Consider the following 14,896-nt stretch of genomic DNA (forward strand, 5'->3'; position numbering starts at 1 on the left):
TCTTGATAGATCTGTCTGCCATCAGTAGTCGCATAGAAGTCGGTCTAGAAGTCCCCAATCTAGATTTTTTGAAAATAGCAAGGGGAATCAAGTTGATACTCGCCCTATTATCACACAGAGCACGGGCAAATGCATGAAGCCCAATATTGTACGGAATGGTAAACACCCCTGGATCTTCCTTCTTCTGAACTGTGGTGGAAGTAATAATTGAACTCACACGATGAGTTAAATTCACTGTCTCATGTTGAACAGACCTTTTCTTCTTAAGTAGGTCTTTTACAAACTTAGCAAATCCGAGCATCTCTTTGACAGCATCTAAGAATGGAAAGTTCACTGTTAACTGCTTCAACTGATCATAGAACTTATGACACTTAGCATCATCATTCTTCTTTGCCAACCTCTCAGGAAAGGGAGACTTTGCTTTGTACATCTGAGTCAAAGTGTGAAGAGCCCCTTTTATTGAGTGTTTCCCTGTATCAGCAGCAACTTCTGGAATATCAACAACTTTTTCTTCACCACGGACTTCCTCATCAATACTAGGCACTTCAGAATGCACCTCTTCTTCCTCATTAATAGGATCTAGATCAATTATTTTCTTGTCAGCACCTTGAAGTATTTTACCACTCCTCGTGCTAATAGCAAAAGTACGTTCTACTCTCCCACCATTCTTCGGGTTTGGAATAGTATCACTAGGAAGCCCTCCTTTTCTAGCGGGTCAAGCTCTTCTCTGAAAAGATCATGGCGCATCCGTCGTTCAAGATTCTCGAATAGGCGCCGAATGAGAGACCACCATCTCTGATAGCCCAGATAATGTCTTTTCAGTGTTTGTTTGACTTGCCAACACTTTTTCAAGCATTGACTCCAACCTCGAACTACCTTGATCATTAGACTGCCTTTTTGGTAGAATATAAGGGTTGGAACTTCTGTTCCCAAAATTACCGTTGTTGTTGTTGTATCTCTCTTGTTTCGGTCCACCATAGTTGTTGTTGTAGTTCTCTTGGTTATTGTTATAGTTCCCTTGATTGTACGACCCCTGTCCTTGTTGGGGCCTCCAGTATCTTTGAATTGGCCCAAGAATCTCCCCCTTCGCTATGTAATCTGCATACTAAAAATTCTCAATTTACGGAGGAGGGTCCTCTTGATACGGACCCTCTTGGACTTGGTACATTCCAGGCAGCATGCCTGAGATATCTTCACAAACAGTCACCTTCTTTGCTTCTTTCTCATCAAGCCTCTTTGTCAGTAAAGAGAGACTAGTGGCCAATTGTGCCAACGTCTGCTGCGTTTTTTAGCTGTCTTTCACAATATTTTGAATCAACGGTGTTCCAAGTGATAGTCTATCAGAATTACTTGAATGCCAGGCTTGTCTATGTGTAGTCAATCGATCAAGTATATCAGTAATAGTAGTATAGGACTTATTCATGAAACACCCGCTAGCAAAGATTATTGGCTATCGCTTGGGTCATAGGATCCAACCCTCTATAGAACTTCTCCTTCAAAATCTGATCTGGAAAACCATGATTTGGACTCCTATCCAAATATTCTTTGTACCTATCCTAAGCTTCAAAAAGTTGTTCCCCATTACGTTGTTTGAACTCATAAATCTGATCATGAATTTCAGCTCTTTTACTCGGAGGATACCACTTCTTGAGAAACACTCTGACCATCTCTTCCCATGTAGCAATAGAGTTTCGGGGTAGCTTTGTGAACCATTTTCTCGCTTCTCCAGCTAACGAATATTTGAAGAGTTTCAGCCGAACTGCTTCTTGAGTCACACCCCGCTGGATATGCTGAGAACACACATCCAAAAAGTTTGTTATGTGTTAGTGAGGGTCATCATCGACTGCATTCCGAAAGTATCCCTTGTGTTTGAGCATATGAGAGGGGAAATTATCAAACTTGATAGTAGTAGCAGTCACCCTCGGATGAATGATTGCAGATGCAAAGTGTTCATCTGCTTCTGGTTCATGAGCAAAAACATTCTCGATCGGAAGTTCGTTATTGGCCATGATCACCTGGTTTACAAGGTAGCAAACAAGGTGTGTTGGAATATGACAAAGACTTTAAGAGAGTAAACACTATTTAGCAATTTCAAAACCGTACTCCCCGGCAACGGCGCCAAAATTTGATACGCTCAAATTACACATATTAATGGTATAACGCGGACGTTGTCAAATATAGTAACCCAGCGATGTTGGGGTCGAATCCCACAGAGAATATGGTGTGAAAAGTTTACTAAACAAGTATTATACTAATCTTGCGATCCTGGTGTATTCCAGAAAAGGGTTTTATAGTTGATTTGGTTTGTGGACTAATTTAAAGTGACTGAAAATTTAAAGTTGTAAATATATAGGTAAAAAGAATCAAGGTTGTGTCCCCGTTAGATAAAGCGTATGGTCATGGGTATTGATCTTGATATACTTCTAATAGACTGTTTTCATGGATGCACTTAACCTCTATATGAATCTGAACTATTTCCTAATAAGAAAAGATTATTTCGTTCTATGCTTTTTCCAAAGATAAGAAAGTATGCATGAAGAACGGTTAATTATGCCAAGTAAATTCCTCTTATTCCGATGTGAAGTTATTAAATAAGGTTTAAAGCCCTGAGTTCTTGTTATTTGTTCTTACCTAACCCTAGCTATTTTCCCAAATAACCTAAAGTTTATGGCGTTAGCTAATGTTTGCAACCACTAGCTATATGATGAAAACGAAGAACAAATAAACCCTAACAATCCATTATGCTTATATCTTTCATGATCCCCAATCACAACACACTCATCCTTGGGTTCACAACCTTAGTAAAGGTGTTTAGCTACTCATGGCCACAAGAAAATAATAAAAGATTGAAGATTGCATAATTGAATTATTGTATTGAACTTACGAATAAAACTTGAGAGTAATGAATGTAATTGTATGGAAATCTTCCAAAGCAATAACGACTCAAAAGTAATTACTACAAGTCTAAAACTCCAGATGTCTGAATAATAAAACCTACACAGGTATTTATACAAGTCAAACTCGAAATAATCAATCCCAGTCCTGTTCCAACTCGACTTGCACTTTGACAGGTCGTCTTTGCACTTCGACGGTCGTCGACATGCTCGACGACCATATCGACGATCTGAGTATGCTTTTTTCACTCTGCAGGAAATCCACCGTCGGAACACTTCAACGGACCATCGATCATGTCGACCGTGTAGGTCGACGATCTGATGATGCTCTGATGATATGTTACTTTGCAGAAACTTATTGACGAGGCAAATTCGACGGACCGTCGAGCAAGTTGACGGTCCGTCCGTATGCATCAGAACAGATTGCTTCTTTTTCTCGTTTTTTCGCTTTCCGAGCATTCTAACTTCAAAATACCTGCACAACACTCTAAACATATCAAACTAACACAAACTTGCTCGAAAACAAGTAAAACTTAAAGTTAAAAAGCATTGGATGTGCCAAAATTCCCGGCACATCAGTTACCCCTGACGCGGGAGGCCCGGACGCGGGCTAATGATGCTATTGATTCAGACAGTTTATGTATGTATGTGTGATATGTTTTAAAGGTAAAAGTGAGCATGCATAATTCCGCTTTAAGAGGCAAGCAGTTTCAGTTATCCTTTCTTCTTATGCTTTCTATATTTCCTTATTAAGTTATCATATATGCCTTACATACTCGCATATATTGTTCGTACTGACCTCCTTTCTTTTACGGACGTTGTGTTCATGCCCACAGGTAGATAGGGAGACGGTACAGATTCATAGGAGCCTATTAGCAGCTACACAGGAGCACTCCACTACTCCGGATGTGCTATTTATTGGTATACTCTTTTGTGTACATATTTAGGCATAGCGGGGTCCTGTCCCGTCCTTATATCCAGTACTCCAGTTAGAGGCTCATAAATACATATTTGTGGGTAGCAGATGTTCCATGATATTATTAGCATATATTTTTGTATATCATTTTTGTATAAGCATATGCTTTGGGAGATGTTTAGCGATTATTTCATTGCAAGCATTATGTTGGGAATTACGTTTGGTCAGGTTGAGTATGATAGGTAGCATGATAAGAGGTGCTCGGTAGTCCGCTCCGGGTACCCGTCATGACCCCCTAGTCGGGGCGTGACAGGTTGTTCCTACAGAAATCACAGGGGTTAAAGATAGCCTGTCTTATGAAGAGATCCCAGTGGCTATTCTTGATCGTCAAATCAGCAAGTTGAGAACTAAAGAGATTTCTTCAATGAAAGTGCTATAGAGAAATCAGAAAGTTGAAGAGGCTACGTGGGAGGCTGAAGAGGACATGAAGTCCAGATATCCTTATCTCTTTGAAGAGCAAGCAGAATATCTTGAAGGTAACTAACCTTTTCATTTAGATCCTTATAGTATAATCTCCATGTTTTCAGTATTCGGTCGGCCCGGTATTCGGTCGGCTCGATGCGGTCGGTTCGGTAGACATTCAGTTCAGTAATCATGTAATCATTCAGTTCAGTAAGCATGAATTCACGTCAGTTTAGTGATCACGTGCCTCAGCTAATCAGTTTCATGTAGCTGAGTTGCAGAGTAAATTCTGCCAAGCTTCCGTAAAGTCTTAGAATTAGCCGCGATTATAACCAATACCATCGTTTGAGGATGAATGAGCCTAAAGGGGAGATAATGTTACACCCCATATCTTAGAACTAAGGTTAGACACGTATCGTTAGAGTTTTAGTGGAAAAACTAAAGGTTTGAACGTTTTTCGAAAATGGTTGACAGGCCTACTTCGGGAAACTATAACCCCTTGATTAGTTGAGAATTTGGGAAAGTAACCTTAATAAAAATTGTAGTACATAGAAATACCTTTCCAGCCATATAAGGAACAGGCCTATCAGAGATCGGATCAGGGAGATATGATTATCTCAAGATGGCTAATAGTAAGGCGCCTAAGATTCGATAGAATCGGCTAAGTTTTGAATACGTCTTCCTTCCATCCCAATTTCATGAAAATCTATTGAGAATTTGAGAACTTAAAGCATGAAAGTTGTATCTCTTTGAAATAGCTTTCTAACGGTATATTGTAGAGCCCAAACGGAGATTTGTGCTAAGAGTTATGCCTATTTTACCGAATGCTGTCAGAAATGGGGGCGGCGCCCTAGGCGCCGCGCCAAGCCAAAATAAATTTAAAATGTAATTTTCATCAGGTCCTGTAATATAGGCCTAGTGCACCACACTGGGCGACGCCCGGGGTGACGCACCAGGCTAAACTATGCCTGAAACTTCTTTTTTTTTTTTTAAATTTTATTTGTACCCCACTCCGAAAAACTTTTCCCACTTCATTCTAAATCGTATTTTTGGAGAGAAAACGCCCTAGGGCTTCCACAAAGCATCCAAGGTGAGTTCCTACTCAAACCCCATTGATTATTACATCAATATAACAAAGATTAACACTAGAATCCAAATCTATTCCATAGATTATCGATTGAATCTTCGTCTTGGACAAAGAACCCTAGAATCTTAATTCAAGAGGATTGAACTTCAAAAAGGTAATACTTCAACTCTCTAATCACTTATAGTTGTGAATGGATGAGTTCTTGGGAGAATCGTAAATGGGGTTGATAGAGAGTATCATATGAACTTTGCTAGGGTTTTGGATTATTAACTTAGGATTGTTGTAGTCATATGGGTGATGAAGAATGATGTTACTTTCATTAAATTGAGATTGTAGAATCACCTAGAAGTAATAGAATGGGAATTGGGTGAACAAAACACCATTAATGAAGGTTGTGGAGCTTTAAGCCCAATAAGTGTTTGATAAAATGCTTAGGTGTAAAATAATTAGGTGACCAAGCATGTATATTATTGCTAATAAGGAATCCTTTTGACTTGTGTTGCTATAGATTAAAGTTGAAAGGATTGACGAACGTTGTATTACACTCAAAGGCCGGAATTAAGGTATGCGAAGCTAACTCTCTACGTTTGGGAATGTTAATGATTCTCCCTACGCGACGTTATTTTACAACGTTACTAATTGCCTCAGAAATATAGTTAAGCTTAGTTCCTTGAATAGTTGCAGAACTTCTATTCTCTAGTTTCGTAATACGTTCATGACTTTCATTTCGAACGTTGTGAGCTCAGTACATAATCGATATAGACTCGTGTTTGATACCCATGAGTCTTAGTCTAGAATACTCAGCATGTTTATAAATAGTTAAAGCTTCATTTCTCATAATCAGTTCATGAATACATGTCTGAGTGAATCATTGCCCAATATGTCAATGTTGTATATTTCAACGTGATTCTCAGTTCTTTTATGTAAATTGTTTAATGATGAACACCGTGTTATTGGGCCTAAGGCCGCAGTTATGTATACATATACTTGGGCCTGAGGCCACGGCTTGTGCACATATGTATTAGGCCTGAGGCCGCAGATTATTTACTCAGATAAACAGGTGGTTACTCATTCAGAACAGGGAATATTCATATCTTTACTTCCTTATTTCAGTTATCAGTTATCAGTTTATTTTCAGTTTTAGTTTAGTACTGACGTCCCTTTTGCCCGAAGCATGCATTGCGATTTACAGGTTGACGATTCTTCTTGCTAGGACCTTCTCGTATCGTTCGCTTGCGAGCCCCGGTTCCCTCGGGCGTTATCATACTTTTCGGTCTTTATAGTAGTTACGTCGGTGAGGTATGCCGGGGGCCTTGTCCCGGTAAACAGTTAGTAGTTCAGTACTCTTTAGAGGCTTCGTAGACTATAGTCCAGTCAGTCAGATGTTTAGCAGCTTTTGTGTTATCCTGGTCGGCTACTTATTCAGTATTTTCGCATTTATGATATTTCAGTCAGACTTTTAGTAGATCAGCGTGTGTTAGTGTTATTTCCACATTTAGCATGTTTGATATCACATGTTGATCCAGCCAGCCGGTTGGTTCGCTCGGTCACATGAAGACAGGCACCGAGTGTTGTGTTATGCCTAGGCCATGGTTCGGGGCGTGACACTTGAGCATTCCCTAACCTGACTTCTCCTGTTGCCGGATCTCTTTCTTGTGCATTAGTGTTGTTCAATACTCCATCAACTTGGTTTCTAGTGTTCATCATTGTTAAAAACTACCTGGTAACAGAGATTAAAAAGTGATAAGTAAAGTAATTGGAGCAACAATACAATATCACTATTATCCTTAGCCCCAAGGTGGGCGCTGAACTGTTTACCCTAAAAAGAGTATAGTTAAATTTATTTGTGGTCTAAAGGATACATGATTTGATTTGTTATAAACAGTGAATAATAAGACTAATAATGACTAGAGAAATCGAATGAATAAATTAGTAAGGAATTATAAAGCGATAATGAATTAAATAGGCCTAGGCTTTGTTGATCCTTGGAAAGAATCCTTTGATAGGTTTCCCTTCGGCGGAACAGTTATTTGCTCTAGCTTTGCAGATTTAATGTTAACCCGGTGCAAAAGAATGATAAAGTGAGCTTAATTGCTAAAGATTGAATAGTATGAATGTTTGTAATTGAATAGTACGAATGTGTGTAAGTAGTTGTTATTCGATGATGCTTCTTGGTGGCCCCGTAGGCTCCTTTTATAATACAAATACTTCAGCACTTAAGCCGTTTTTAAATTCTAATAATGAGTAATAATAGACAATAAATGCTATTTTAATTCTAAATCGTAACGTTTGCTACGAACCCGGACCGATCACACAACGTTCACCCTCATTAATGACTCGAGACAATCGGCCTAGTTGGTTTGCTTCGGGTTTATCGAGGAATCTTTATCCCGATCAAATGAATCGTTGCCACATGTATTATTCCCATTGTGCCATGTGTCGAGCTGTATTTTGTTATGTATGCAGTTTTAAGCTCTAAGGCACACATGTTAAAGTTACTTGAAAATAAAATTCTTTTAAGATTGATGGAAGAATTTATAATTATAGCTTGTTTCGTAGATTTTAATCTCTTAGTGGTGATACAATGTTTATAGCCAACCAACTGAGCTACTAAGATTCCCCGCTTGTTTTCCTTTTTTGAAAAATATTTATAAATAAAAATATAAGACAATGACATTTTAAGATTACAAATATGTATTCATATATAATATTATTTCATAAATATAGTATTAAAGTGTCAACTTAAATATTTGGTCAAAATCTCTACACTTATTATTGGTAATTATAGATATTCTATTTTTATAAAGATGGTTAATTATTGTGTTACCAAAAATAGAAAATAACTGCTTTATAGTGAGTAATTTTACAAAGAGCTTACTGTTATAAAGTTGGTTGTTGTTGTTATAGGTAAAATGTTGTTATAGAGAAATATAACATAAAAAATCGATTCCGAAAAAACTTAGGTGTTAGAGAGAGGTGTTGTTATATGCGGATGTTGTTATAGAGAGGTCTGACTGTATTATGATGTGAAAATATAAATTTATGCTCGCGAAAAAATTGTTTGCCTATTGGGGAAAAATTAAAGACCAACACAAAATAGCGGCAAAAGTGCTAGACAGGGAAGTGCGCGAATAGCCCCTTTTTAGGATCCTATTTAAACAATTGTCGAGTTTACAAAGTTGCTAAAATTAATCGCTTCAGAATCAAATTTAATATTTTGGGTGGTAAATGCAGTTCAAATTTAGACCTTCGTGTGGAAGTTGGGATTAGGGGCGGTTTCAGGATTTTCATCCAGGGTGTTCGAAAAAAAAAAAAAGCTGAATATACACTGTAATTTTTTGCCGAGGGTGTTCGAAAGTTAATATATGTACATAAATACAGAAAATTTACCCTATATATACACTGTAATTTTTTACCGAGGGTGTTCGGGTGAACACCCTCGGTTGGCTGTGCATCCGCCCCTGGTTGGGATATGATACATCCTAACTTCAGACCCGAAGCTCTTCTGATGTTTTGGTTTTACCACTTTAAATATTCATCCCAAATGTCTAAAATTTTAGTTTATACTTCAACGTACAATTGAGTTTTATTCTTCAATGTATTGTTAAAAGAAAACCAAGGTAAATATATTGCTTTGGTTCATATGAAAGTGATTTTATTTACATATGAGTATCTATCTATTCTTCGATCTTTCATGTTAAGGATAATTTTTTTTTATTTAATATACTTTTGTATTTGCATAAGTCCTTAATGATCAAGATGGTCTTTAATGTATGAGGTTCGATATATTTTGATTCCTTTTTTTTTTTGTTTTGTTTTTGAAAACTATTTTGATTCTCGACAGAAATAGTCTTTAATGTATAACAAAAGTTCTACCATTTTGGTCCAAAACACAAAATAAACTTTTCTTCTCAAAATTTCCATTAAAATAAAGAGTCACTAGTCACTACTCTGTCAAACAAAATTAGCCTGCTAAGCCCCATTATCCTCGATTCTCCGAGAACTGGAATAGAATTTGTTTTATCATTGAGCATTCTTGATTTTCAAAACGTAAGTGAGCTTGATAACACTGTATTGGGGAAAATTCGTCACAACTGGACGAATGCCATAGTGACACGTATCAACGAGGATGATTCAACTCCAAGTCAGCACTCGAGTGCCCCCGGGGTAATCAAATGGCTCCGGGGTGTTTATGTTGACGGAGGAGCAAGAACCTGATGGAATTTCGATTGAAGAGACCAACGTTCATCTGTTACAAAAAGGCTTTGTACCTTCCACGGAATATTAATGTGACATTATTGTCATCTTTATTGTCCATCATTACTATGGCATTGATTTGTATTATTAATGAGCTCATAATTCATGAGATATGTGTCCCTGAGTTTGGGTATAAATATGACCTATCATTGCATTGTAAAGAACACTAAATACATGAGATATACAAAGAATACTGCATACTTACACTGTTATTAATTATTCTTGCTCTAATTTGCTTTATCAAAGTTCTGACTGTCACTCGGCCGGAGATTCTAGCTCAGAGGATTCTCCAAGGCTCAGGCTATACTAATTCTTTATTTCCAATTACATTTGGCATATATTAATTTCTATTGTTAATTATATCATTATTTTGGTCATATTGATCCACGTGTCCTTGACCACATACACAAATTCAACTGCACCAATTTCCGAGTAAACAAACACCTCTTCTATCCGATTCATTTGAGGGTCTCTGCATACTGGTGGCAATTTGGATTTGGAAGCTGAAGAAAAATAATTACGGAAAATGCTTCTTTTCGCATCCATCACCTAGAAATACATTGAGGAATTCAAAGACCATTTATTTCTTGTATGTGATTTACATAGTAGGCGTTTGACCCTAAAAACCGGAAAAAGCTTTCTTTTTTATGGAATTTTTGAAGTTGGAGTTGCAGATGGAGTTGAGTTTGGTTATAGTTTTACAAATAATTGTTGGCGTTTTTTCGTAAAAAGCATGAAATATGATTTACACCTTCAATTTCTAAAAACTAGCAAAATCACCAACTTAACTAATTTAGCCGAATTTTTCATCCTTATTATTTTTTCCCCTATCCAAACCACATTAGTTAACTCAAATCTTTATTATTTTATGCAATATATATAACCACATTCGTTGACTCCAATGCTTATATTTTTTTTCCAAACTGATCAATTCCCAAAGAATGTCAATTGTCAAGAATAACATTGAAATACTGTGTTTCATATATGACATTCAGATGTTGGTGTTTATCTGAAATGTAATTCAGAGCATCACACGTGGAGATAGTGGTGATATACGCACTTTTAAATAAAACATACCATAATTGTTGTAAAGCAAGGCAGAGGTAGGGAAACAAATGAAAACCATATGTGGATGTCAAGGAATTCAGTTACATTCTTGAATCCCCAAAAATGTAAGGCAACAAAACAAAACAAAACAATAAAATTGGGAAATATTCAATTCGGTAAAATATTCAAGAAACAATGTAGTGGATATTTATCCAGGTTGTTGACTGATATCAATGAGGTCAAATTTATAAAAATAAAAAACTTAGGGTAGAATTTGAAAAGGGAAAAACAAAACAAGGTGAAAAACTGAAAGTGAAAACAAGGTTTTGGATGTTTGTCAAACTCTAAATACAAGGTGTACTTGAAATTTTATGTGGAGGAAATTTTCGAAAAAAAGTGAAAATTTCTCATGAAAATATTTTGCGGAAAAAAGTGAAAAATTACTCTCATAGATCATATTTTTGATCTTCATCTTGTTTAGGATATTATTTTGACAGAGCATAGGCCATCATTTTATTTTAACAGGGGTCATTTGGTAGGAGGGATAAGTTATCCTGTGTAGATAGAATTGGGTGGATAACCTATCCCACCTTCTATATGGGATTACTTATCCCACCTTTTATCCCATATAGATGGGATTAGGTGAGATAACAAATGAGTTATCCCATCAACCAAACATGGAATAATTTCAATCCTATGAGACTAATAATCCCATCCCATCCTATCTCTCCTACCAAACGACCCCTAAGAGGGAGTTAACAGGCTCCTCTCGTCAACATGCCTGCTTTTCTCGGGGGAATTTGTGGTATTACCGATTTTGTATGCTTTAATTGTGCTGTACTAACTATTACGTTGTGTGTACTTTTCCCTTTATGGACAAAAAAGATACTGCATCTGAAGTTTATTCTATCTTACTAGTTATGTGAGGCCCGTGCTAAGCCCGGGCCCAAACTCAAGATATAAAAGTAGATATTTTAACTAAAGAAATATAATTTGTGTTAGTACAAGTGTACAACAACAACAACAACAACCATATACCCATTGTAGTCCCACAAGTGGGTAGTTATATAAAAGCAAAATTTTCATTTCACTCCTTTAATATTTTAACTTCCATTTTGATGAAATTATTTAATTCAAATCAATTTTGGAACCAGAATTTGACATTATAACTTATGTATCCTAATTTTCTGAAGTTATTTAGTTCTAAATAAATAATCTATACATAGTTAATGAACTTTTAAGACAAATACATAATTTAACTTGTGCGGCGGATGGAGGCAGCTCTCCTCTCTAATTAGGGATTAGGGGTTCGAACGTGGATATGGAAAAAAATCTTTGGAGGAAGTGCTCCCCCCGAATAGGCGCGATGCAGTGCGAATTATCTGGATTAATTGGGCTCAAATGTGGATATCGAGCACCAATCAGAAAATCAAAGAACGTGAAAAATGAGGTAGGAGGTTCGATAGCTTTTGAAAAGTAGACTTTAAAAACAAAAACAAAAAAATTGACATAAATAAATAAGATTAGGACCTAAAAGTAATTAATTAAAAAGTTTTAAAAAAATTTGAAAATTATTGTAAGGACTACAAAAGTCACGTTGCGCTCGATAAACTTTTGAAAAGTAGACTTTAAAAACACAAAAACAAAAAAATTGACTTAAATAAATAAAATTAGGACATAAAAGTAATTAATGAAAAAGTTTTTAAAAATTTGGGAAATTATTGTGAGGTTGAAGTTATTTAGTTCTAAATAAATAATCTATACATAGTTAATGAACTTTTAAGACAAATACATAATTTAACTTGTGCAGCAGATGGAGCTGCTCTCTTTAATTAGGGATTAGGGGTTCGAACATGGATATGGAAAAAATCTTTGGAGGAAGCGCTCCCCAGAATAGGCGCGATGCGATGCGAATTATCTGATTAATTGAGGCTCGAAATGCGGATATCGAGCACCAATCGTAAAATCAAAGAACGTGAAAAATGAGGTAGGAGGTTCGATAGCTTTTTGAAAAGTAGACTTTAAAAACAAAAACAAAAAAATTGACATAAATAAATAAGATTAGGACCTAAAGGTAATTAATTAAAAAGTTTTAAAAAAATTTGAAAATTATTATGTAAGGACTACAAAAGTCCCTGCGCTCGATAGGCTTTTGAAAAGTAGACTTTAAAAAGCAAAAAACAAAAAAATTGACTTAAATAATTAAAATTAGGACATAAAAGTAATTAATAAAAAAGTTTTTAAAAATTTGGAAAATTATTGTGAGGACTACAAAAGTCCTCACATTCCCTCTTATATATAATAGTAATTACGTGGGCTCCTCCTTCAATTTCACGTAATTGGGAACAGATGCAGGCATGTAGTAGCCGTTGATTGCCATCACCATGTGGGCTCGACAGAAATTTTCCATTTCATGTTAAGCTTTCTGTTTGACTACCATTTAAAATTTTTAGGCTAAATACATAAGTAGCCCCTTAAACTTGATAAAATATTTCATTTAGACACTCCAACCAAAGGTTATTCTTATTGAACACTTAAACTAAAAATTAAATTGTGCCTATTAGACACATGTTGCTGACGCGGCACAATGGGTGTACTACAGCTGAATCAGGCACGTGGGAAGCCAGATTTTTTCTTTAAATTTCTCCCTTTTTTTATTCTTCCATGGCCACTACCTTCTATATTCACTGTTCGTCGCCACCGCGGGGTAAGCCTGCCCGTCGACCACCGCTCTACTGCCCTTTAGCCACTGCTATCCACCACATCTTCACCTTACACAACCATCAAAATGATTTTTTTTTATAAGAAAATGGAGGACGAAAGAGGAACCAAAGTCATAGAAAAATCCACCAAACATATGGTGTACCGTTACTTTCTTTAAAAAAAAATAAAGTTTTAGACTTAATTAAATTCCATTTCTATTATTTAGTGCACGGCAACATCAGCAGTAATAGTGAAATTTGAAAAGTTTCTTCAAATAAAGACAATTGAGAACAATTTGTTGCTGGATGATACGGTGGAATGTATCACTCATTCCCTCACCGTTTGCGAGATGTAATTATTTCTGTCGTGCTTCGTCGGCCATAAACAGACGGTGGAGATGGTGGGGTAAGGGGTGGGTCGGGTTTGAATAGTGGGGGTGTTGGGTGATGTGGCAACAACTGATTGGTTAATTTGGAGAGTGAATCTCACTTGCTTGGAATTTTTGTGTGACCGTCAAAAATGTGTTTAATAGACACAATTTCACTCAACTTCAGGTGTTCAATGGGAACAACTATTAGTATAAGTGTCTAAATGGAAAAAATTAACAAGTTTAAGGGGCTGTATATGTATTTAGCCAATTTTTTATTTTGAGTTCTGGACTCATAAAAGTATCATTGAGCTACTATTATGAAGAAAAAATAAAATTGGAACATAACAAGCAAAAATTAAAAAAACTATCACTAAAAGAAGCATGGACCAAACGTTAAAATTGTATATGTATTTTTTTTTTGGCACTTAGCAAGGTCATGAAAAATATGGTGCAACATTTTTGGTGGGGAGAATGTTTTTCAAATGAAATAAAAGAAAAAGTATTCGGGTGAAGAACAAATAAAATCAAGCTTCAGTTGTTAAAAAGTATTGAAAATAGATTTAGAAGTATTATTGTGGTTGATTTAATCCAATTGCAGTTGGACACATGAATGGATCTAGGATTTGATTTTTATTAGTTCGAATTTAGATTCTACCCAGTCCATTTGATTTACGATCGTGAGAACTAGTATTTGCACTTATTTAATAAAAAAAATTCACCATAATACATTATTTGACCAAATCTATCGGATTTAAACGAATCCATAATATACTATTACATCGTACCTGGTTGAACGATTATCTTACAAACAACTATCTCACAAAAGGATGTTATAAACTTGCTGTACTACTAAATATAATACAATTACCATAACTTCTAATTATGCTCGAATGAGAAATGTAAAGCCGTCGTGAAAAAACAAGCAAGAATAAATATTGTTGCATTTTTTACAGTCTGAGAAAAAAATTAATATCTCATGAGCAACAAATTGACATAGCATCTAATTCTTTTGATTATCTAAAAAAAAAAAAATATGCGGATGGAAAAAAAACCCGTACAATATTTATTGCTATACAGGAAGGACTATTTCTCTTAGTTGATATAAATCAAGGACCAAAATGGATGAAACCCTATACATTAAGGACCATTTTGATCATTTG

The sequence above is a fragment of the Lycium ferocissimum genome, chromosome 1 (genome assembly GCF_029784015.1).
Source record: "Lycium ferocissimum isolate CSIRO_LF1 chromosome 1, AGI_CSIRO_Lferr_CH_V1, whole genome shotgun sequence".
Classification (NCBI taxonomy): domain Eukaryota; kingdom Viridiplantae; phylum Streptophyta; class Magnoliopsida; order Solanales; family Solanaceae; genus Lycium; species Lycium ferocissimum.